Source organism: Zonotrichia leucophrys, chromosome 4 (assembly GCF_028769735.1).
Source record: "Zonotrichia leucophrys gambelii isolate GWCS_2022_RI chromosome 4, RI_Zleu_2.0, whole genome shotgun sequence".
NCBI classification, from domain to species: domain Eukaryota; kingdom Metazoa; phylum Chordata; class Aves; order Passeriformes; family Passerellidae; genus Zonotrichia; species Zonotrichia leucophrys.
Window position 1 is genome coordinate 20,700,551 of NC_088173.1, and position 25,037 is coordinate 20,725,587.

Genomic DNA, 25,037 nt, shown 5'->3' on the forward strand with positions numbered 1-25,037 from the left:
TTTGAAAGGCCTAATTAGAAGTGGTCTAATCTGCTTTCTGCACATCAACATTTATTTTTTTATGAGAGGCTTTTGGAATCAATTTGATATTCATTGAGACTTACCTACTTGTGCCTTTATTTTCTCTTTCATATTTCTCCAATTACTTTGGCTTGGAAAACATCTTCCTTCATAGTAAGTCCTCTTTCCCAATTTTGTTAGTTATGTACTGTATAGTAGAGAATTGTATTTGTTGAGAACTTGAGTTCTCAGTGGAAAGCATTAAGCCTCTTAGCTGTTGGGAGTATGTGCAGTTGATAAACAGTTGTTGCACAGATGCCAAAACCATTTTCTTTACTGAAGAGGATTCAGTACCTGCATATCTGTCTTGGTATTGTGGAAAGTTCTGAGCACATGGTGTGCTCTCTGGTCCATAGCTAAAATCAAGACAGAGGAGACAAATGCTATAAAGGCAGGAGTAAAAGTATTATGAAGAAAAATTTTCCTTTATGAAGAAAAATGTAAGCTGTTATGCATAAAGATTCTGTATGTTGGTATTTAATTGTCCTTTGGAACCTTCCCATATGGTACATTGTCATTATGAAAGACTAAAACCTATGATTTACTGGATAATGAGGATGTCTTTGCTGATGGACATTTAAAAAACAGAATTTAAACAAACCTGTACAGGACACCTCCAAGAATCACATCATGTACCTGAGAGTGTTGTCCAGATGCTTTTGATAGTCATCAGCTTTTGGCTTCTTTGCTGTGATTGCCAGGAACAACAATTGTGTCTGTTCGTGATGACTTGGCTTAACTTTGTTAATCTTTTCAGGAGAGCTGTAATAGAAATATTAGGATTGGTATGAACGAAGTAGAAATCATGTTTTTAACCACCAGAAACAGCAAAGGGTTAAAAAAAAGGCCTGTGATAATGAAGATCAGCTCTTCAAGAATGCAGCTCAGGGTACACCATTGCCAGGAGTAAGACTGAGAAGTGCTTATGTCAAGAGCAGGATGCCTGCTGTCTGAAAGAGCTGATAAGAGTGAAAACTTATTATGTGTGCTAATACTTGTCCTGCCTGCCCAAAAAATTAAGGAAAACAGCCTGGCTTAAGGTTTATGGAGACTGAGATAAGCAAGGCTTTGGTGTGGAGGACCACCCCACAATGGCTCCTGGAAGCTATGTAGGTCTGTAGTTTATTGTTTGCATTTGAGAAGGAACCTAGAAGAAACTCCAGCAGAAGAAAGGCAGTCCTCCAATAGTGAGGACTTGGTAGTTGGTGTCTCTTGTCCTTTTTGTCACAAGCAGGTGATCCTGGCAAGACCACTTGGACAGATGTGTCACTTGTGTGTAAGTGAGTTTGGGATTGGGAATGAATGAAATTTCTGGAAGGATGAGCATGAGTGGGATATTTTCGAGATCTGATGTAGACTTTTATAAAATCTGATGTTGATTTTTGCTGCAGTAACTTCCCCTATTACCAGTTTCATGCTGACATGAAACCACTGTCCAGTTATATAGACTGGATCAGCCTTCAATTTCATTGTCAACGTGAGAACTGTTAGTAGTGTTAGAAGGTGTCAAAGGAAGGAACATCTTGAACTAATTTACAGTTTAGAAAAATCTTCCATATCACCAGAGTGCTAAAATTTAAACCATAAATGAAGATTGGGTCAGAGGGGAAGGAAAAAGACTGGGTAGTGTTTATTACTGAAATTCACATATTACTTAGACAACTTCTTTTTAATACATATATTTTTATTTTTTCACGTACATATATCTCAACATTATCAATAATAGTAAGTTAATAAAAATTAATTTTAATACAAGCATTTTTGAATGGGTGTACAGGATCTTTAAAGGTACCAGCATCTTTTGATGTCGTTAAGAAACCTGGGCAGTGCAGGAGGCAGTTTGACCTTTTTTATCCTTGGCTATTTCAGCACTGATGTGTGGCATTATCACTGTTGGGTTCCCTTTTTTCTTAAAAGGTGTGTTATCACTGCTGTTACCTTCAGGGGAGATAATAAGTGGAAAATGCAGAGAACAAATAGGAGGCAGCAAGAAGAAACTATTTTTATAGAGTTCAGGCAGTTATGTCAGGTACAAGTTTGGTAAGCAAGAGGTATTTTGCAAGAGCCAGAAGATTATCTATGTGGTATGTGCTGTAATTTTGGGAACTGCCTTTTCAGGCTGAGAAATGTAGGCATCACGATAAACATTTGTAGTTCAGTGCTTGAGCACATGTTACATTCGGTGTGTGTCGGAGTGAGCGCAGCACACCAGTGGGAAACACTGCACAGGGGACAGACAGCTTCACTTCCTAGCAGTTCTGTTTGGGTTGTTTGTGGGATGTAGTGCAGTTTACATGTTCTGTTTGGATCTTTTTTAATGTTCAGTAGACTGTAATATGGTACTTTTTCTGCCTGGAACCATGTTGCTTTCCAGGGCCTTGTCTGTAGTGTAATTAACTCTTGAGAGTGAAGGTGGGGAGGGAAATTCTTGGATGTGCTACTTGGTAAGAGCTATGCACACTTGTAGGGAGAGCAGAAGGAGAAACAGCAAAGTACCTGATTGCTTCCATGTGTCCCTACTGTTTTGCTAGGGAAGAACAATACTATTAAAACAAACCTCCAAACTTCCCTTATCTTGTTCTCTTGGAAGTCTTTAAAGTAATGATGGCATTTTGTTTTTTTGGAAAAAAAAATCATCATTAATTAAACTTCATGGATAATGGTACTGGGTTTCTCAGTGTTTTTTAAAGATGTCTTTTCCTACATGTTGATGTAGCAAACCTGTGGCTTGCTCTGTCTGCCTGTTTTGAAGTTGCACAACTAGAGTCCATGCAGTAATTTCACTATAATAATACATTTTTGGATTTAATTGGCATAGAGATGGTTTGGATTTCTTAATTTCTAAGGGGGAGTGCAACTGAATCAATGAGCTGGGAGTAGCAAGAGAATAATGCCTTATTTCATGCTGGCAGAAGGGAAACTCTTGTCTTTAATTTGCCTGTTGAAAGAAGTGGTGTGTTAGAAGCCTTGACCTTTGACTTGAACCTAGAACTAAAGTCTGTGTAATGACAAAGCTGTCAGAAATGAAAGGTTATACAAAATGTGATGAATTTTTTAACTCCTCAAGAACATGTACTCCAATTCCCTACTGATTTGCCTAGCCAAAGCAGCATTACTGTCACTGTTCACTGAACACCATTATACTTTTACTCATCTCCATGCAAATTTAAAAATCTAAGCAGAATATGGAAACAGTCCAGCCTAAACAAATAGTATATTTGATTCCTTAGGAAATATGTCAGTTTGGGTCAAAAATGTTATCAGCCTGAATCAATTGAGTAATAGTTGACCTTGGCTGTATGATTTTACTTCCTGTTTCTTAGCAACAGGAAACTTTTCTGCAGGATGGTTGTTTAATATCCTAATCTGTTTTAGAAGCTTTTATACCTAAAGAGGAACAGATGGTCTAAGGAAATGTTATTTGTTGCAATCAAGATAGGGAATATCTATGGGGTTTTTTTTTCTCATTTTATTGTCCTGCACTTATAATTATATAGTATTTCTTTGTTGGTTTCAAAAAACCTTCTTTTAGGATCAAAGAATAAAGGAGTCTTCAGATCCTACAGGTTTCTCTTTTTTTTTGATGCATGATGCAGGAAAGCATCATGCATAAAAATGTTTGCTCTTACATCTGTACGTTTCTAATACAAAGTGAGAAAATTCCTATAATTGTGTTCCTGTAAGTGTTGAATTGTACTTGAATGAATGAAGAAAGCACTATCTACAATGAGATTTTGTTCACTGGCACTTGCCTACTCTCCCACTCTTAAAATCTATCATGTGAATTGGCTTCCTTTCTCCTTTTTGATAGACTCCAAAGGTTCTTTATACTTCTGTGTAAAGAGTCTTTTTTAAAAGGTTACTTCTATATGACTTAGTGTTCACATAAATATAATGAATCTGTAGCTTTCAAGCACTCTGTTGGGGCTATTAAGGGCCTGATGAAGAAATAATCTGGTTGGTTTTTCTATGGTGTCAAATTTCTTACTTCCAAAGAAGCAGGTTGAATGCTTGTAGGAGATTGGACAATCTAAATATTTTCTACATTAATTTGGAATTAGTATAGAACCTTGATTATGAAGCCTTTATTACAGCCACCTGTAAAGGATCGGTAACAAGACCTTTCCTCTTCTAATTCTTTCCCAAAGTGCTGTGTAGTTCTTTTCCTTCCTTGTTCTAGAAGATCTCATGCAAATAAAAGTGCCTTTCCTACATTGCTTAGTTGCTGTCTTAAAAATCATCCTGTAATGATGCTCATAAATACCTGACAATGAAGGTGTCTGATTTTCTGTGATTTTGGTTCTCATTGAGACATTTTTGACATGCAAATTCCAGTTAGAAGGGAGAGAGCTTTTAGCTTCAAAGTGGCATATGAGGTTCTCCCATCATGAAAACCCTTGCCATCTTTTGCCCCTGTTGTGATATTTGTGTTTTTGTCATAGTTGTCATCCAGATCACTGGGAAGGGGCATGGCCAAGACACTGTGTTATTTGATACCATCCTACATTGTGGTGAGGGGTGGGGAAAGGGAAGGAACGGCATGGATTGTGGTTGGGAGCAAGTGTGGTGGGTCAGTGGTTGAGGTGGGGTTCTGCCATGTCAGGTCAGGTTTTGGTGACATGTTTGCATGTGACCAGAGGCTCACCTGACTGGCAGCTAAAATCTTTTGGGCCATCTCGCAGCTCTAGAGTTGGAGTTGAGAATTGAAGACACAAAAAGGTAAAGATTATGGGTTGAAATACGAACAATTTACTGAAAATAACAAGATAGGAAAATAAAAAGCAGCAGCAACAATACAATTAGCAAAAATGTACAAAGAGAGGGAGATTTATATACAGAAATGCTCACCAAAGCCTGACAGGATGTGCTCTATCCACAGCCAGTGGCACCACACACTGTGCTTGCTCCCAGCTGGAAACTTTTCTTCCCTTTCCCTCTCCCCTCGCCATAACATAAGATGGCATTGAACGGCACAGTGTCTTGGCCATGCCCCCTCCCACTGATTTGGGCTGCCACTAGGACCCTGGTGTGCTTCCTTATTTTAAGAGTTAGCCTAGAGATACTTCTGCTTGCACCTTTTCCTTATTGCAAGAGAAAGTGATGTCATCTTTGTTTAGTTCCACTTAAGTAAAGTTTTTCTGTCTGCTCACATTTTCACATGAAGTATTTAGAAATGAAACTGAAGTGTGGAACTTAACTGCCTCTTTTTCACCTTCAGAGAGTAGCTCTTCCATTTTGTTGTGCCTCTTTTACTGGTATTTTAAATTGGTTGGGCTGAAATCTGGGGGTTTATGTTTTGACACATTGACCCCGCCATCCACTCCCTTACTCCCAGATTTGACATAAAAACTAATTTGAGGACTAAAACAGGCTTGCTCTCTAAAAACATCAAAACTCTTTGCTTAGGAATGTTTTGTGCATCCCAGTGAATCCTTCCCAGTAGTGAGTCTGTTCTAAGTCATACATCTGGAGGGCACATGCTCAGTCCAGAGAAGAAAGAGGTGTGTTTTGAAAAATGATTGATGGCTGTGGGGAGTCTCCCAAAAAAAGCACGAAAGAAGGCAAGACAAGGTGAAAGTTGGAAATATTTTGTCTTCAATTTTTTCTTCTTTCTGTCATATTTCCCATTATCTTTCAAAAAGAATGATACAAAAAGAGAGCATGACTTTTAATATGTAGCTAATCTAATGTTAAAAATAAGTTATGGTCCTTGAAATCTTTTATGGAAAATGACCCTGTGTAGCTGCCTGAATAAGTGAAATGCCTATTACATTATCTTGCTTTTCTGTGGTTTTGGCTTTCTGAGAGTTTGCTCATTAGTGAGAGAAAAGGTAGTGAATCTCTAGACTCTATTATTATATCTGACTTATGCAGGAATTTCAGCCCTTCATCAACAAATGGTTGGTATATTCTGGTCTTTGTACAACTAGGAAGATCAGTCTAGGAAGGAAGAACTCTTCAATCTTAATGGAGTATTGTCACAAAGCACACATGTGAAATGGAAAGCACAGAAAAAGTAAAACTTAAAGGGTTCTTTTTAGGAAAAAGGTGTCCCCTATCTTTTTTTTCCAGGAAAAAAGCATCCCCTGTTGCTTTTCCCCCCTCAGTTAAAGCTGTTTATGAATGCTTTATTGTGTACTATTTAAGCACATCTGGATAGTAGAAGTGGCAGAGAATGACTGCTCATCTATGATGTTCATTAATAGACCTCCATATTGTTTAACCAAATTTCAATAGTTGTGAAGGAGTTAAGGGTTTTGAGATATTCAAGTCACATATTAGTTGAGAATTTAATTTGATCTCTGTGAGCATTGGTAGAACCACCTACTAATGAAATAAAATCATAATTGTCTCTTTCAAAAATGATTTGTTGCTGAGACAGGTGTGGTACGGTTTGGGTTTGTTTTTTTTTCCTAAGTTTTAAGTAAGGCAGCACATTTGAGCTGTTTTGAAAGACTTGACAAAAGGTGTGAGTGAACTCAAGTTCTGAGCTATGTAGGAGGACAAAGTCAAGTCACTAAACCTGTCCAACACAGATTACTACTTACTCTTGCATCCATCTCTACTTGTGTGTCTTTTTCTGAGGCACAAGTCTTTCGTTGGCACGAGGTCTCCATTTCACTGTGACAAGTGATGTGCAGGCTCTCACCTGTTGGTTCACTGAATTTTAGTTCCTACTTTTCCTTTCCTGTTTCACCTTTTCCTGGTCTTGCTGGGTCAATAAAAAAAAAAACCAACCAGAAAAGCCCATCAACAAGCAAACAAAAAAACCCTAAAAAACCCCACAACCCCCACCCCTTAAACAGAACACAACCCAACCAAGTACAGCTCCCTGTAACAAAAGAAAATAAACCTTAAGAGCTTATTAGAAGTTTTGCTCTTTGGCATTATGACAAATTCAAAATTAAGAGAGAGCTATTGCATTATGTTTATATCAATGCATAAAAAAAAAACCAGATCAAAATGCTAAAGTACGGGAGAACGTGGATTGCTATCACAATCTAGAGTACACTAGTATCTAGAGCACAGTATTTTTCTTTTCATGCATTATATTTCTCTTTAAACATGTTAATTCCTAAGGTGACCCATTTTTAGATTTCATAGTCAGGAATATAACCTACTCCCACTGCCCTCTATAAAAATAGCCTGATGGTGTCACAGTTGACTTTTTAATTTGAAAAGCTGAATACCATATGTAATCCATTGTAATGTAACTCATTTGTCACATCCACTCTGACTAACATACCTTGGCATCTGTTAATGGGGTCCTGGTAGATATCATCGTTAATGGAATTTAGGATTCTTAATTCATGTTTCATTTTTCTGTATCAAGCAGACAAAGCTTAGGTTGGTTTTGTCCAGAAGAGCAAATCTAATAATAGCAATATCAACAATAATGAAAAAAGGGCCCACTTTATTGATGCAGGTAAATTTCTTTTTCTGAATTTGTATTTCTGTCTTAAAAGCCACATGTGGCAATGTGAATCTGCAAGCATTTGATTTTCTGCAGATGTCTGTGAGCAAGGCTGTCAGGTATTGATAAGCAGCATTTTCCTGCTGTAAAATTAGATCATAATGTTGGTAGCATATGGTGGTCTGTTGGAAAGAAGTTTTATGATCCAAGAGCCCCCAAAAGCCTGTCTGGAGAATTTTTTAAATTAAGTAAATGTACCTGGGTTGTCCATTGCTGCCTCTACTTTCAAACCTTCTGCAGCACACAAATGTGAACGCAGCATGTCTGTCAAACTCTGTAAAATAAACATGCTTGTTAAAGTTTTTTTTAGTTTTCACACATCCTATTCTAGGTCTGAGAAAACAGTCTGAGGCATTTGTAGCAGCTCATTAGGCTTTTCAGAACCAATGAGACACTGTACACCCTTGTTTTCACCCCTGCATGAGATAAAATAGGTTGTTGGCTATAAATAACTAACAGGGGAAAAGAGTCTCCACAATTCTCCCAATCTGAACCAAAAAAAACCCCAACCCCCTTAATCTTAACCATCAAACCTTGTGATTTATCTTAATGGCTTATTCTTCAATAGCTTGCCTTGAGGTTTTTTTCCTTCCTTGGGAGGATAGCAAATCCAGTGCATCTGACAACTTTTTTTACTTCAGTTTTTATTTTACAACAGTTGCTCAGATATCTTCCCTGAGCTCCCACAACAGTAAAAATGCTGCAAATTTTTTAAATATGTCAGAATTCACACATACCCACGTAGAAACTTGGAGTATGGTGTGTCATTTAATCATTCTTCTCAGTTTTGCTCTATCTTCCTAAGGGTTTGTTCTCTCTCCTTTCACTTTTGAGTGAATATTGATGGAAGACATAGGAAGATAAATGTATAGATTCTTGACTTGTAGCAGTTGATCTGTGGCTCTCCTGGGATATTAGCCAATACTGAATTTGTCATAGTTTTCACATAAAAAGCACAAAAGAACCCAAACAAATCTTGAGAAAATTTGGGACAGTCCAAAATTTTAACAACTTTTTTCTCACAGCATTATGAAGTGCTTTTTGACACCTGTGGTATATTTGAGAAACATATATGAAGAAATATCATAGAATCATTCGAGTGGAAGGGCATCCAACAGCCAAACTCCACCCCAGCATCTTGCTCACTCCCATCTTCTGTGGGAGGAAATAGATGGGTTGAGATAATGACAGTTTAACAGGAAAAGCAAAAGCATGATGCTTAAGCAAAGCAAAATAAAAACAATAGTTGACTAATTTGTGTGGGCAGGCAGGTGTCCAGCTGCTTCCTGGGAAGCAGGGTCTCTGCATGCTTTGTGAGTGCCATAACCATGACTATTCCCCCCCTTTTTCCTGTTTCCCCTGAGCTTTTATATCTCAGCATGATTCCATACGGTGTGGTCTGCGTGTGACAGCTGTCCTGCTCGTGTCCTCTCTCAGCCTCTAGCTTACCCCTGGCTGGCTGACTGTGCTGGCACAGCTCAGCAATAGGGAGAACACTGGCGAGTTACCAACACCATTTCAGCCACAAATAAAAACCAGAACACCCTAAGGGCTGCCTTGAAAAAAACTAATTCCATCTCAGCCAGACCCAATGTAATCTCTCATTCCATACCATTTCTGTATCATCTGGAACTGATCTGTCTTCCTGCCTGCTTGGAATAGGGATGGCTTTGAAGGTATGTGGGTTACTCTGGGCCTTGCCTGCTTCTGGATTATTTCAGGAGTGAATTTTCTTCAGTCTTTCTGGGCAACCTGTTTCAGGTTTTGATCAACTTTACTATTAATATTTTTTTTTTCCTTTTATCTAATCTGAATTTCTCTTGCTTCAGTTTACATTAATTGTCTCTTATCTTTTTGCTGTGCAATTTCCAGGAACTCTGGCTCTGTTTTTAAATAGTTGAGTATAGTACTATGATCTCCCCTTAGATTTTCCTGTAGAGGTTGAAGAGACACAGTTCTCTCAGGTGCTACTTGTGCAGCTCATACTCCAGCCCCAAACCATCTTGTTGGCTTTCCATAAAAGATATGAACCAGTATGTCATATACCAGGGAGCATCAAGTGAAATACAGTACTCAAGATGTAGGCTGGCAGGGGTGGATTAGAATAATAATAATTTCCCTTTACTTGCTGGTTCTTCTGTAGTGAGTGCAGCCTAGTGTGCCCTTAGCATTCATTTTCTGCAAGGGTGCATTTTTGACTTACACTGAAATTGTCCATCAGACCCCGCATCTCCTCTTGTGCAGAGCTGCTTTCTGCTGTTAGCTCCCATGCTGGACTGTTGTGTGGGGCTTTTCTATCACAGTTGCAGTATTATGCATTGTTTTTTGCTGTTTTTTTCTCGAGGTTTGGCAGCCCATTTCTCAGGTCAGTTGCAATCTCCCTGAAGCACAGCCATTTACCCTGGTGTGTGAGCCCCTCCCCTCAGTCACCAGTGAACTTGATGAGATGCATTCATCCCATCATCTATCCCATCATCACCCATTATGAAGGTGTTAAATAGAGAATTATGTAATCATAGAAAATCTCAAATTAGAAGAGACTCATAAGAACCATCTTGTTCAACTCCCAGCTCCTCACAGGACTGTCTAAAACTAAAGCATATGACTGTGACATCTTTATATGCTTCTTGAGCTGTGCCAGGCTTGATTCCTGGAGAGCTTGTTACAGTGATTGATCACTCTCTCAGTGAAGAAACTTTTCCTAATGTCCTGTCTGAAGTTACCCTGATGCTGCCTCTTTCCATTTCTTCGTGTCCTGTCGCTGCTCACCTGAGAGGAGATGGTTTTAAGGATGGTTTTCATCTTGTGCTCATAGGGTCAACAAATTGAAGAGACTGTGGGGGAGTTGATGGTTGAGGCCTGCAGACTGTAATTTGTGTTGCTGCTAGAATGTAGTCTGTTACAAAGCAAATGGTGACTTAAAGTTTCAAATATCACTTGGGTTTCATTTGTAATCCTATAGTTAGAATTTCTGAGCTGTCAGTACTTACTCTTTTGGTAGATATTGAACAATGGGGAAAGGGCTCAATGATAGTAATGTGGAGGAAATATAATAATACTAGTAGGAGGAAAAAGAAGGCTGTGAAAACCTGACAACAATGTAACATTTCCCTGGGACAAGGGCATATTTTAGATTTTTGGATATATTTCTCATTTGTTATCCAAGCATTGGTAAATCTCAGTGTTTAGAATAATTCTGTTGCATTTCTTTTATTCATTTTTTTTCAGCTTCCACAGAGGTAAAAGCATTTCTGCAAAATACCTAGGCTGTATATGAATGGATTCAATGTATACCTGGATAAGATAATGAGAGATAGCACTTGTTTTTCTGATTCCAAATAGGATAAAACAATAGATAAGATGGCTACAGTAAAATACTTGCAAGATTTCATTTCCTAAATGTTACATTCATTTTGAGCTAATCAATGGCAAAATCAACTAAGCTTTGAGGATGCTCTTTTAAGTGCTACTTTCTGTTTTTCATGCCTTTTTTTTTCCTTTTTGCTTACCTTTATATACCAGTACAGAAAATATGGTTTGAAATTTCTTCATTGTTTTTATTAAGTTATATAAAGTATTTTTCCTTCTGTAAGTTCTGTCATTTAAGCAGTAATATTGGATGTATTTAATGACTTAGCTGGTCTTTGAAATAACAAGCATAACAAAAAAATTGATCAGTAGAGGTGATATTTCTTTATTCAGAAAATTGGTTATTGCGTATTTCAACACTTTGTCATTTATAGTTCGTGTTTATTCATCTCATTCCCTTTTTGTAATTTTGGTTCCTCTTAGTAGTTCAAGCAGTTTTTCAGTAGATTTTCTCTTCTCTCAGCCTTTTGGAGAACCTTACTGAAGGCATCAAGAGAGAGATTGTTTTCAGAAGTACCAAAGCTGAGTAAAAGCAGCTTGTGGTAGTTGGGAGTGGGGCTGTGGCCGAGCCTCATCCCCAGTGGGTGCAGCTGTGAGCAGCACTGACAGCAGTGAGCCATGGAGTGCCCAGGGCACTGACCAACCACCACAGGGACACACAGGTGCAGTGCATCAATGAGAGGGTATAAAAGGCTGGGCTGAAGAACAGAAAGCACACACACTTGCAGCCTTTTGGAGTGGAATGGTATGGGCAGATGCTTGAAGCCTTCAGATCAGGTATGGTGTTACTCTGTTTGGGTGAATGTTTAAGGCCTTCTGAAATTGTAAGGTGATAATCTGTGTATTGTGGTCCTCTCAACTGTGACACAGAGGCAGTTTAAAATTGATTGGCATTTTCCTAAATCGAGATAATTTTGATGCTTGCTTAACTTCTGTTTCTAATATATGGTTGAAAATTCAACAAAGACTTGGTTAGCATAAGTGCTATATAATGAGTGGCATTCATGAGAAGAGTTAATACTGGTAGATATTTTATAGAGTCTACAAGATATTTGTAGGAGAAGCCTAACTAAGTGGGAAGTAGTGGAAAGATTTTTCAGCCAAAATGTTATCTGTAAATGTCTCAATATTTCATTACTTGCTGCTAAATACCTTCATGGGAATTTGTTGAATACAGTGTTGCTATTTTTAGTTAACTTGAGGGTATTTTGCACTCTGAGATAAAACACTCATTTTAATTTTGAGTTACATAGCTGTGATATGTGAGGTTTACTGTTCCTGGGGATATTTTGCTTTCCTTAGAAATGGTTTAGAATCTCAACACTAAGTCATGATTGGCCTGATGTGTTCTTTCATTGCTGTCATGGAACAAATGGGTGGGAAGAGCACACGTTGGCTTTGACGTCACCCCGCTTGAGCACAAGCTTGGGGAACATCTGCTGTTAAGGCTGTTGATTGCTGTGACACTTCTTTGAAAGATTGAGAACTTTTTTCTCCCCACCTTATTTTTAAACTAGAAACGTCTTCTTAAAGCTACAAATTATCACATGGTAGAAATAGCATTAAGTTGCTGTATGCAATTCATTTTTGATATCATTTGGTTTTTGAATGGTTGGTCATTGAATACTGTAATCATGCTTCAAATGCTTGGTGAAGGATGAGAAACTTTCATGCCTCCCTTGCATATGAACCCTAAATTATTGAGTAAATCTCTTTCTGGTCCATCTGTTTGCTAAATGACTGCTGAATCTGAGAATTCAGAATTTAGCAGAAGTGCACGTAACAAATAATGATATCATGCATTTTTGTTTATGTATGTACAAAATTTTTGACTCAAAAAACTACCAGCTACCAATTTTTGACTCAAAAAACTACCAGCTTTTCCAAAATCTTGTAAATTGGATGTAAACTTGATTTTCTGAAACTTGTCACAATCTTTAGGTGTTTCCCTGTATTGCCACTATCTTTTCGTTAAACACCTAAATTGGGAGGGGAAGGGAAAAACCCCCAGAACCTCATGACAGAGAAAACCTGCAAAGAACCTTGCCAGCTCTAGTTTTTTCCTTGTCTTTGTTCTGTACTTACTTCTTTTCTTACATGCTTTCAGAAGTGGAAACTATTGCACTTTATATTTTTCTTTCCCTTCTGTCTTGAGCCTCTCTCTTGCAGTCTGTGTAGAGTACAAGCTTGTTTCCTCACTGTGTAATTTCCTTTCCCCAACATTTTATTGGCTTTTCACTGGTAGTATTAGGTTTTATTCCACTTTCTTCTCTGTTTTTTCCTCAGAATTGAGTTATTTTATTTATTAAAAGTTATTTGGTGCCTTTAGTTATTAGACCATACATCTTTTGTTCAGTAAATGTATCAAATGTTTTTCCTGTGTGGAAATTATTTTTTTTCTTTATGCTTAATATATTGTAGGATTTTCTGCAAAGAAAATTCTTTCTTGTTTGTTCTTTGTCTGTTGGGAAACATTTCAATGACTCCCTTCACACTTCCTAGCTTTCCGAGCACTTGTGCCAAGGCCTGCTGTAATTTTCTGTGAAGAGCACTATTTGAATATAGAGAGTTGTCAAACATATGACTAATCTTTGCTTGCAACATTTCTGTTGTGTCTTGGCATTCAGACAGACTTCATTTTCGTATGCATCTAACACTGTATATCCAACTCTGCAGTATTGTTAATCTGCAACAACCTTGATTTCGGAATAGTTTGGATTTCCTGTTTGTAAAACTCATAACACCGTTGTCTGGCTTGTATTGTTTTATTTTTTTGCCTCTGCCTCCCAGGTAACTTTATCAAGTACAGTTTCCCAAAATCTCATTGTTGCAGTTTGAATATGTGGACATGTTTTGCGTGTGTTTTTCGCAGCGTTAGGCAGTATGAACCATAAAATCATGCAAAGCAAAATGAAATAAATTTACTCCAGTATTTACCAGAATGATTCCACCAGATGTGGGAAAAGGGTAGGGCTTTGAAGAAAGTTATCTGTCTTTGGGATTGCAAAAGAAGGTAATGTCAATTGAAGATGCTCATTTACCTTCCCAACTGCAAACTCCTGAGCTTTTTCATATATACTGCTAGAAAATGCTGATATAATACCTGAGTTTCACGTAATTATGTAAGCCATTTGCTTTATTAGAAAATGGAAATGCATTTTTACCAGTTGAGAAATCATAGTCCTTTCCCTCAAAAACCCTTCAATAATTTCTCCAGATATGTAGCAGCTCTCCTGCCCCTCTGAAGATGAAGATTCACTGCTGCTTTAGGGGTGACAAGGTATATTTTAGGTGGATTACCTAGAGGCAGGGAACTCTACCAGGAGGGGATAGGATTTTTGTCTCCAGGATGTATCTGGGGGGAAGTTACTGTTGTTGCTCTGATTAGTAGCATAGCATTCATCAGGGTTTAGTTTAGGTGAATTCGGGAATACCTTCCTGAGTAAAATGAAATATGAGTACTTTTCTCGCAATTAAAAGTATACTTTGGGGTAATTTTGAATTTGTTTTTAATCATAGATTACCTGTAGGGTGCAGGCTCAAGTAGAAAACTTTTATAAGCCATGTGTCCCATTATGTTTTGAGAATCCCCAAGGATGGAGACTCCACAACCAGCCTGGATTTTGTTGTATTTCAGTTTCTGTCTGTTGAACTTGTGACTGGGCACTACTGACAAGAGCCTGCCTCTGTCATCTTTAGTTCCCAGCATCACGTTTGTGGATGGATTGAATCCCCTGAGCCTTCTTTTCACCATGCTGAACTATAACAGCTCTTTCAGCCTCTCCCAAAATGAGAAGGCTTTAGACCAAACTCTACAGTAAGTGACTCAGAGTTAGAGAGGAAAGAGGATGTGACCCTTAATTTGGGTGATGGGAGGATATGAAGGTGTAATGTGTAAACATAGGTAGGACTTTTGGAAGATGCTCTGGTACTGCATGCACTGATGCGCTGACTTTTCTACAATTCAGGCTGGAGTGTGCTTGAGATCTCCAGTATGTAAATAAATTCAAGTAAGAATTTGAGCAAAAGGATTGCACTTTTTGTTAAGTTACAGTTGAAGCTATGTGAAATTGAAAAAAGCATAATCTGGTATTTGTGGAGCTAGTTTATTTACTTCAAAGGGGGGAAAAAAAGAAGAATAAAAATTGGTCCATCCAGCTCTTTTTTTTTTTTTCTTTAAATTGTCTGTGTTATTTCAAACATCCTTTTTTATTTGTTTATTCTATGAGTGGTTTGTATTTTTAATGTTGTAATGTAGTTTCTGGTTAGATAACAGTCTGCTTTTTGGCTTTGGCTAAAAGTTGCTTAAAATTCCAATTTGGAATGGCCACTTGTAAAGTATGTAACAGGCAAACTAGGCTGTATCCAATTCCCATCCTTATTCAATGACTTCTTTAGGGTTTCTTTCTGGTCACAGTATTCATGAGGTTTGACTTCTTCATTCAATTCCAAAATACCATTGGAAAACTGATCTTTTTATATACTGTAAGGCATTCAAGCTTCTTGGCAATGCTAATACAGTGAGAATCAAATGGAAGTTCTGTGCCTTCGTGCACTTAATGGTGTGTTGTAAGCAGACCAAAAAAAACCACCAAAAGCTGCATTCTGGGAAAGATCAAGTTTTATTTGACACTATACCATGCTGCATGAAAGTCCCTCTTTTACCTCTGTTTCTGTAAAGCTTTCTGGTATTGATTTTACCTTTTGGGAACGAAGTGCATGAATGGCTGTAGAGTGCTTCAGCCCTGTCCCGTATGAACATCCCTTCTGAAACACAATCTGTTGTAAAACAATTCAGTTATGGTTGATCCTCTGTATACTGTCCAAGGAAAAGGTCAAAACATCTTTAATATTCTTTCTTTTTATGCTGCAATAAATCAATTTATTAATTTTGTCAACATTTAAAATTTCTTTTATTTGCCTTTTTCCTTTCTTTTCCATCCCCCTCACATCTTCATGTGTCAGTGTTGAAACATGAAGAACATAAAGTTGGTAAAATTTGGGTGAGTGATGGAGTGGAGAGTAAGATCCTGCCCAGGGGTGCATCAATAGTAGCAAGCTGTCTGTGCTTGCCCAAAGTTTGCTGGAAACATGACCTGAGGTTTGTCTGTCTGTTTCAACTGCCTTGAAAAGTACACTTTCATATTCTCAAGACTCCAATAATATCTGGGAATAGTTCTGTGCATCATGTGCATGGAGGTACCTTGCCTGATTGTCGGTCATGTTTAACCAAAAACCCCACTGATCTCTTTGGTGCTTTGCTACTGAAAGGAGGCTTAGAGTTGAGGAAGATGGCAGTGCTTTCTGCCAAAGAGTAATTTTATATTTTCTGTTCCAGACAGTGATTCCCTTAGAGTTTAGAGAGACTCTTTAAAACTGTTCTGTGGATAGAGCAAACCAAGGAGATGAAATAATGCACCCTTGCCCTTTAATATAATCTAACAAGAAGCTCTCTGCAGGCAATATATTGCGTTCATATAATCAGTGCATGGAGCTGTGGAAGAATAAATTGCTGTCTGATTACCTAATGCTACAGAAGGAGAACACAGAGACATGAAGAGCTTATTCTTCTAATTTACCTTGTGTTTTTGGATGGAAAACCTGCTGTACTTGTTACCGGTACGTGACAGTTCAGAACAGAGGAAAATTCTCTTGGTATGATGACTTACTGTTATCCACTGGTTAATTCAAAATGGGAAATTTTTAGAGGTCAATGAACTGTCAGGGAAAATAGGCTTTTTAAGGGTATGATTGTGTTGACTAGTTGTTGTTTGCCACCAAATCTATGTTCAGCAATTTTTTTATTCTATTCAGTCCTGTTCCAATTTATTTTTTTTGGCCACACTGCTTTCCACAAAGAAGTTGTTTCCTTGTTGAAAAAAGGAATAGTTTATAGAGAACATCCGAAGCTCCAGAAGCTGCTGAAAAAACCCACTGTGTGAGTTAAAAAATCCTCACACCCTATGTAGCCAAGCAGTTTTTCAGTATCCAAGTGTTTGATACATCTCAGTTTGATTCACTTTTTTCTTGTAATGTCCGTGGCTTTGTATTTTTGAAATGCTGTTGGAGGCGAAAGAAATTCTTACCAATTGATTTCTAAACATTTTTAAATACTAAAATTAGAGGCTTTCTGGTGTATTTATAAATTAGATTTCAAGTTGGTTTCAAGCTGGTGTATAGTTTTCAGGAGATAAAGCAGTAATATTTTTCAGAACTTTTAAGTATTAGTGGGTTAGGAGAAACCATATATCTAGCTTTGGTATTTAATTTAGAATTTGTCTTTCTGCAGACTTTTTATGTTAATGGGCAGTCTCATTCAAAAATTAGTTCAGAGCAGGCACTTAGCTTTAAACCTAAGGTTTGGGAAGAGCCCGTCTTTCAACTCTTGATATGTAGATGGGTTGCTTCTGAGTCTCTTATGCGTCACTGGGAGGAAAATCTAGTGTTTGATTCCCTCACTGTGGGTATTGGTAATTAGGTGGGCAGCAGAAACTGCCTGGGGCAGCGCTCACAGCTGATCAATCACAGACACACTGGGAGGGGCAGGTGCTTCTAGGGGCCCCAAGGGCAGCCTCGTGTCCAACATGAGAGGACAGAGAAGGTGCTCTTCCAGGCGAGTTTTGTGTGTCCTCTTTGGATAGAGTTATGAAGCCTCCCTGAGAAAGTTCTGTGAACTCTCAGCTGTCTGGCAAGGAGGAGGTTAACTGCTACTAATCATCAGATTTGCAACAAAAACAAAGAATAGTGTGATTTGCTCCACTGTGTTTAGCCTTGAAGAGCTGTTTAGAAGGAGAAGTTGTGTTTTCATTCTGTTAACTGTTGCATTTCCTAGAACAAGACCAAGTAATTACATGGAAGAGTAACTTTATCATAGAGGTTCCCCATGACACAGTAAAGTAGCTTTCCTGCTTCTTTGCTTTTGTTGTGTTTCTTGTCTTCTGTGCTTTTTGGTTGCCATGCCTAGCGTAGATTGGTGGTACTTGTCCTATTCCAAGTTATTTCCAGTAGTTAGGGATGACTGGTAAGATTCTAGTCTCCATACAGTTGCCTTATTCTGCTTCACACAATTCACATACACTCAGGTATGGAATTCAGTCAACTAGGCAGGGGTTACTCCTGATTTCTTGGTGTGATAAATAACCTAGGTTAGAACTTGCTGTCAGGAGCCTCTGTTACGTGACCAGCGTGAAATGTTTGTCTAAATAAAGTTATAGAGCACTTCACAGCTGTTGTGTGTACTGGTAGAAGAGTGTTCTTGCTGTGTTCGGTAATAAAGCAGTGAAAGTCAGGCACATGTGACTGCACAAATCAGCTGCAGCACAGTTGTGAACATAGATAAAACTTGGTACAACAACGTGTCAGCCCATAATGGAGCACTTCAAGGGCTCAATAAATCTACATGGGTTAGTGACTTTGATAAACCAGCATGATGCTTCTTTCAATTCACATCTTTTAAGCTGAGTTGCCCAGTTTTTATGCCTCTTTGAGAAACATCAGTGTCTGCCTCCTGTTGAAACTGTACTTGAAAGGTAGTAAATTCTCTGGAACAGAAAATGCCAAGTGTTTCAGGTTGCTGCTTAATGGTAACAGCAGCAAAAGTTGTTAGAATTCCTGATCTATATATATCTACACATCTAGATATATAGAGATCAGGAATTCTATATATGTCTACATATATAGATATCTATATTATCTGCATATCAATATCTGTCTACGTACTACAGGATTTTTTGGTTTTTTTTTTTCTGGTTGCTTGGAATTTGTCATTTGTGAGAGTCAGTTCTCAATGGAATTCTCACAGCCTATTTGTGGAGTAGTTTGAATTTATAGAGTGGTTTATTAGAGCACTGTAATCAGCTGGCTAAAGTGTTCACAGGGATTGGCTGGCCTGTTTTAACTTACTGGTAGGAACTGTCTGGTTTAGCTATTAAACAAATATATGCAGACTTAGAAGTTGCCGTCCTCTAGATATCCCTTTATAGGTAAGCAGATATTCTCTTAAGAATAAAAATATTGTGGGGAAGGATTGGGAAGACACTTGGCAATTTTACTTTCTGGAGGGTTATGTCTAAGATGCTGGTAAATGAAAAAATTCCATTTCTCCATCTTTCTATTGGGGTAGCCATTAACAATGGAAAGGTTTGGATTCTTTTTTTTAATAGAAAAAAACAAATGGTAGGGGTCTATCTCTCTTTTCAGTAGTATCAAACATGTCTTAGGATTCAATTTCCTTTCTTTTCCACTGATAAACTTTATTCAAAGAATTGGTTCTTTCTGAGCCAACAAAGGTCCTGTAGAATAGGTCCTTGTAGCCTTGATTACTCCATCAGCCCTGTTATTCATCTCTGGACATGTTGAGATGGATTCTGTGTCTAGCTCCATATTCAGCTGCTGAAACTCTTTCCGGTCCTGTCTCCCGCTGTTCTTCATGGGCACTGTTGTTGCCTCAGAATGTCACAAATCTCCTACTGCAGTCTCTAGGGAAAAATAAAGTATTTATGGAGAATTCCAGTGACTTTTCAGAGACTTCAGATTTATAGTCAGTTTTAGACAATATTCCTAGCGACTGTAAATGGCATCCTTTCTGTTTGTTTGTTCTTGGCAGGCAGGGACAGGTAGCACCAGTATTAATCTAGCAGCATTTCAGCTGTATGTACTGCAATTTGTGAGAGCCACAGAGCAGTGTTAGGACATGCAAAGACTCATTGAGAAGACTTACAGCTGTAAGCCACAAATTCTTTAGCGTAATGACATTTTGTTTAGAATTATTTTGTTACTTGGAAACAGCCCAAAGTAACCATAATGTAGTTGTTGTAATATGTTTGTTATAATAATCCAGTTTGCCATTAAAATTGGAGTGTTTAAAAGGTATTAAAAGAAAGAAAAACCAGTATCTGCAATGAATTGAAAACTGGAAGCACTATTTTTGGACTGAAAATGTTCCAGTAATTTAGTAGTACTTTATTCCAAATTAATGTGATTTTATTTTTTAATCATGTGAGAAGAAGGTTCTGAGGAATATGGCTTTAGAGACATTGATTTTGACACATCCAAATCAAATCAGTAAGTTGGCTGACACCCTGGTCTTCCCTGTGGAGGTAGGAACAACTAGAAGCCTTTGGAGCTTCATTTTAAAGTAGACTTAAGGGATGTTGTGCAGAGAGAAAAATGTGACAGGATTATACCACAGAAATTCATTTGTTATCTCCTTGGACTGAGTGTAGAAAGTGGATGGCAGGCAAGACAAGCTAATGAAAAACTTCTAAAAAATATAGCTGGGGAAGCAGCTGAAGGGAGGAGTTTTGGATGAAACACAGAAAGCAAACCAGGTGGAAAATGTCTTTTTCAGGATAGGCTGACAGAGGGATGAGTATTTTAGCAGAAAGAATGACAAAGGAGGATAGACTTAGAAGGAATAGAGTTTAGTGACAGTGTTTGCAGAGGAAGAAAGAAAGGTGATGAAAGATGAGACAGCCTGAGGAATTGGGTAGTGCTGTCATGGAAGATGGTGGAGTTGCCTCCAGAGAATGTGTAGATGGAAATATTTAAGATCTCAAATAAATATTACATGCTTAGGCAGCTGAGAGAAATCACTGACTTTTATTTTTGGCACTACTGCCTCTGGGGAGAATGGCTAAAAAGTTCATGCTGAGCGTTCTCTAGATGAACTGTGGTGCAGAAAGATGCTGGTAAAGTTTCAAGCTTCTGACCTATAACTGAGCACAGATGCTCTTCTGAACCTATTTTTCAGAGCATTCAGTCAGTGGGGGAACTGATTCTTCTGCCATTTTAACTGCATGTGCTAAAAATATTAACCTCTATTGCTATACAGTTCAGTAGCTGGAATCAAAACAGTAATGACATCAGATCCAAGATAAATATGGTTTGTTTATACCACTGGAAGCAGTAGAGTGACTTGAAGTTGCCAGGCTGTCTGTTCCTATTTTGCGTGACAGTTCCTTACATCCACAGATATTCCTCCTCCTCGTAAATAATCTTTCTTTGTGTCTGGTTTCACTTGACTGTTGTGCCTGACTCTTTTAGCTTGATGTTATTCTGCATAGAATTCAGTGGAGGTGTACAGTAAGAAACCAATGTGTTTATCACCTTGCACAAAGTCAATTTTGTTCTTTCTATTATTGAAACTATACATGAAACCCAGTTAGCACTTGTAAGTTTTATTAGTATTTATAAACTAGATACTTTCTCACCACAAGCTTTAAAATTCCAAGACTAGACTTGGTCATCTCTTTAAAAAAAAAACAGCTATGGACAACTGAGCAATTTGCATACCTGTCTGGATGTTCTATGGAAGAAAAATGACAAGCAAATGAAGCTACAAAAAATTAATCAGGAAAAGTGGTTCTTTTTTTGGTTACGAAATGAAAAATGATAAATTTAGAAGGCTATAATTTTTTTTCTGAAAACTAAGTATGATAGTTTTTAAACAGATAGTTGAATGTGATGAACTGATGTGTAAAATTTATAATGCACACAATATTTTTTAGGGCAGTAGCTTGCAATTTGTTTCAGATATTTTGATTTTTGAAAATCTCTGCACTGTTATGCAAAAGTTTTTGATAGATGTCCTTTGAAAATGTGCTTAATTAATAGCAACTGAATCTGAGTGTGCATACTGCAAGTTAATCAGTTATTTTCATCAATAAAAACAGAGGGAAGTAGTGAGCCTGCATCCCAGTCATGAATTTTGTTGTCTTTTTAAGGTTCTGCAACTGGCGGCATCTGACATTTTCAAATTCTGCAAAATGTGCTTTTTGAATTTTTGGTACCTGAAAAATTCCATTTTTATATTTTCTATATAACCTCATAAAATGATGATTGTATTTAAAACATTGCAAAGTTGGAAGATCTAATAAAGATTAGGAAAATAGGAATGTGCATAATAGTGATTTTTAATTTCCATGACATATATGTAATTCAAACTGATCTAAGTTTTCAGTTGTAGTATCAGTCTAATTCAAATAGAGTAGATTAATATTAGTAAATGTTGCATCAAGTAATAAGTCCAAGGGAATGACTGAAGTTGCAGATTGGAAGTGTGGGCTGTTAATTACTGATTGTCTAGTTCCTGAGGTGAACATTAAGTATGTATTGAAAAAATGGATTTGTAAGTCTATCCTAAGAACAGAGATCACTTGAAATTGAGGCTGTTTCTTTACAAATTAGGCAACTTACATTCCTAAAGTTTCTGCTTTGTGAAATATTTATGAGTGCCTCTTAAAGACGGGAATCAAAATCTTGCTTTTATTCTAGCTAGTTAATCTTGATAACACCCTCAGGCTCATGATGTGATCCTTGGGGTGTCCTCTATAGGGCTAGGAGTTGGACTTGATCATTCTGATGGGTCCCTTCCAACCCAGCATATTCTGTGATTCTATTCTGTAAGGAAAAAACCTGGATATTTACAAGCCATTTTCATCTAAAGGATTCAAGTGATAGAGACTTTTTGATAAGAGGAGTGATGGTAAAAGAAGATACTGATACAAACAGAAGTCTGTAGTGTATTTCAGGAAGCATATCTAAAGATCTGTTGTAGGGGCAAAACAAAGCAAAATAATTTTTTTAATAGTAAAAGTGATGAATTTATATACTGTAGAAACTGATGTATTTGAGGAATGTTTGATTTTTCTAAATTGCATCCAGAGGGTCATTATACATAAAAAAGAAATGAATTTTTCCTATGAGAATATGAAATACCTATGAATTCTGCCTAAACGATGATTACCAATACTACCATTCTAAAATAATGATAATTGCATATGCAAATCCAGATGGCCTTTGGGATAAGGTTCAAACAGATGACTTTTTCAAGATGGCTACAATTTGGATTTTGTTTTTATCTATGTATCAAGCCATCACTTTAATGACAAGTTTCACTTGGCAGAGATGCTTCATCAGATCTAGAAGTGAGATGCTTGTTTCAAAAAAATGAAGTGGTTTGTCTTTTAAACACATTCCCGTGTGAGTTGAATATTGGTTACTATGAGGCACATTCTGTATGTATCTACAAATGAATTTGGAGAAGTATATTCAAAGCTCATCAATTTTCAGGTAGTTGAACTGAGGTGGGAAATTTTTCCAAGCATGCTCTACTAATCACTTGGCTTCTTAGGAAAACCTGAAATTTAATATAGTTAGTACTGCATGGAAGTAAATTCCTGTTCCATCTTCCTTTTGTATGTCTGTGTCCATAAAACATTAAAGCCTTCTGAGTGTTATAAATGGCCATTCTGATAAGGATACTATTTATGACTTCTTTGAGAATAAATTGCAATGTTTCTGAAATTGACGGGAGACTGCATACTGGTGTTGTTGTAGATTTACTGAAATATATGTTTGGCTGGTTTTTCATTATTGAGCTTTGTTGTGTTTCATTTGGAGGGCCAGTCAACTCATTTCAAGATTACAATAATGAAAACAAATCACAGTAAGCCTTGATGTATGCAATCTCCTAAATTTGCACTGAAAACTAGAGCTAAATTATTCAGGTGTTTTGAAGGTAATGAAGTTAGTGTGTGGTCTCATTCGTATTAGTATTATAATGAGATGCTATATACACTCACAGAAGGCAAATAGCAGCAGTATAAATGTTTACAGCAACACCATCACTTTCAATTTTGATTCTCCAGCTCAAATTGTTTAGTTTTTTCACTGAAGGAATGAATTCAATTGCTGGTCCATAACGGTTCTATTTCATTTGCAGGTAAGGTGTTTAGAAGATAGAAGAAATTATCTTGGCATACAGGATTGTGTTTTGATTTCACTGACTAACAAAACTGATATTTTTTAGCCTCTGGAGGGAAAAAGACTGTATGAAAGGAAATATTTTAGTAATTGAATAATGTTGTTTGATAGAGTTTTTACTTTTTACAGTCATTCTTTTCAGAGTAGCTTAAAACCTGCTTGTGTGTGTGTTGCCAGGATAAACATCTTCAGGATTACCTATGTTTTAAAAGAGTGTTTGGTATTTGTTTGGCATTGTCCCTTTTTCCAAGGGACAGTGCTAGCCAATTGAAATAATGGGTTGTTTAAGAGCTTAAACAAAATGTGTCTGAAAAATTTTCCTGTTTCTCAAGTATTAAGAGACATCTTAGTCAGTAATGAAAATTTACGAGATAAAGTTTTGTGTTTACTCTTGATGTCATGCCTCCAAACCCAGCAACTTTTATCTATACTTTGTGTTACACACATTCACAGCCCCTCCTCCCCCAATACAGAGATAGAGTATGTGCTCACTTTTTTTTTTTTAAACTCAAAGGACACAGTTCAAATCTTTGCTATTAAGAAATGAGGGCATAGCACAGTGGAACATACCCTGGTAGTGCTGGGTTTGGTGGCAATGTTGCTGGCACAATTCAAAGCTCAGTAAATTTTGCCAAATGTTGTTGGTTGAGTGGACCTCTGATCTGGGCTTGTGTGTGTGGGGGGGGATTATTTCTGCCTTATGATTTGTGTTCCTGTAACACAAAAGCTTTGAAGAAAAATGATTTTGAAAATTCAGGACATAGAACATCTATAGTGTGGTTTCAGGATGGTTGGGGTGCTGTGAATGAATTGTGAAGGGCTTTGACTATTTATTCCTCATGATAATTTCTTTTGTGGAATTGATGATGTACCTTCAAAGTAGGATGACTACATACCTACTGTATTGTAGGTATGGCTGACAGGTGTGAGGGAATACTACCAGGGAAAGGGTTTCTGCTTCTGGCATGTGATGAAAAAGTCATGGCAAACTGGGATATTGTAGCTCTTTCAAACGTGGGCAAGTATGTATATTTTAAATGGAATACACATAATGCTATGACAAATTATGTTTTAATATTCATAGTATCACATACCTAATGAGTTGTTTTAAGTGCAAAATGTAAAAATTTGTGACCTGATATTTGAAGAAAAGGATAACTTGGAGGAAGAAAATGGGAAAATCTAGGTAGCAAAATGTTAGTTTATGCATGCTAATGTTAAATATTGAGTGTTTTATCCAACTGTCAAAGGTTTTCATCAGTGTAGAATTAAGTTTTGTCAAGCTGCTAGATTGGAAATTGAGAAAGAAACAAAAAGGATGAATCAAAAACTTACTCTGCCCAAGAAACGATCTATTTTAGCAGCAACA

General features: G+C 37.3%; 1 protein-coding gene across 13 annotated transcripts in view; it reads left to right on the forward strand.

Moving 5' to 3' along the window:
• The window catches only part of MARCHF1 (membrane associated ring-CH-type finger 1), a 230,722-nt gene that overhangs the window by 16,180 nt on the left and 189,505 nt on the right, over positions 1–25,037 (forward strand). The window contains exon 1 of one of the 13 annotated variants that reach the window (XM_064710731.1): positions 11,641–11,680. The exons of 11 other annotated variants lie outside the window; for them this stretch is intronic. The gene's annotated coding sequence lies outside the window, so the exon portion shown is untranslated. Of the gene's footprint in view, positions 1–11,640; positions 11,681–25,037 lie in introns of those variants that run through there. One more of the 13 variants, XM_064710726.1, reaches the window with a different exon arrangement.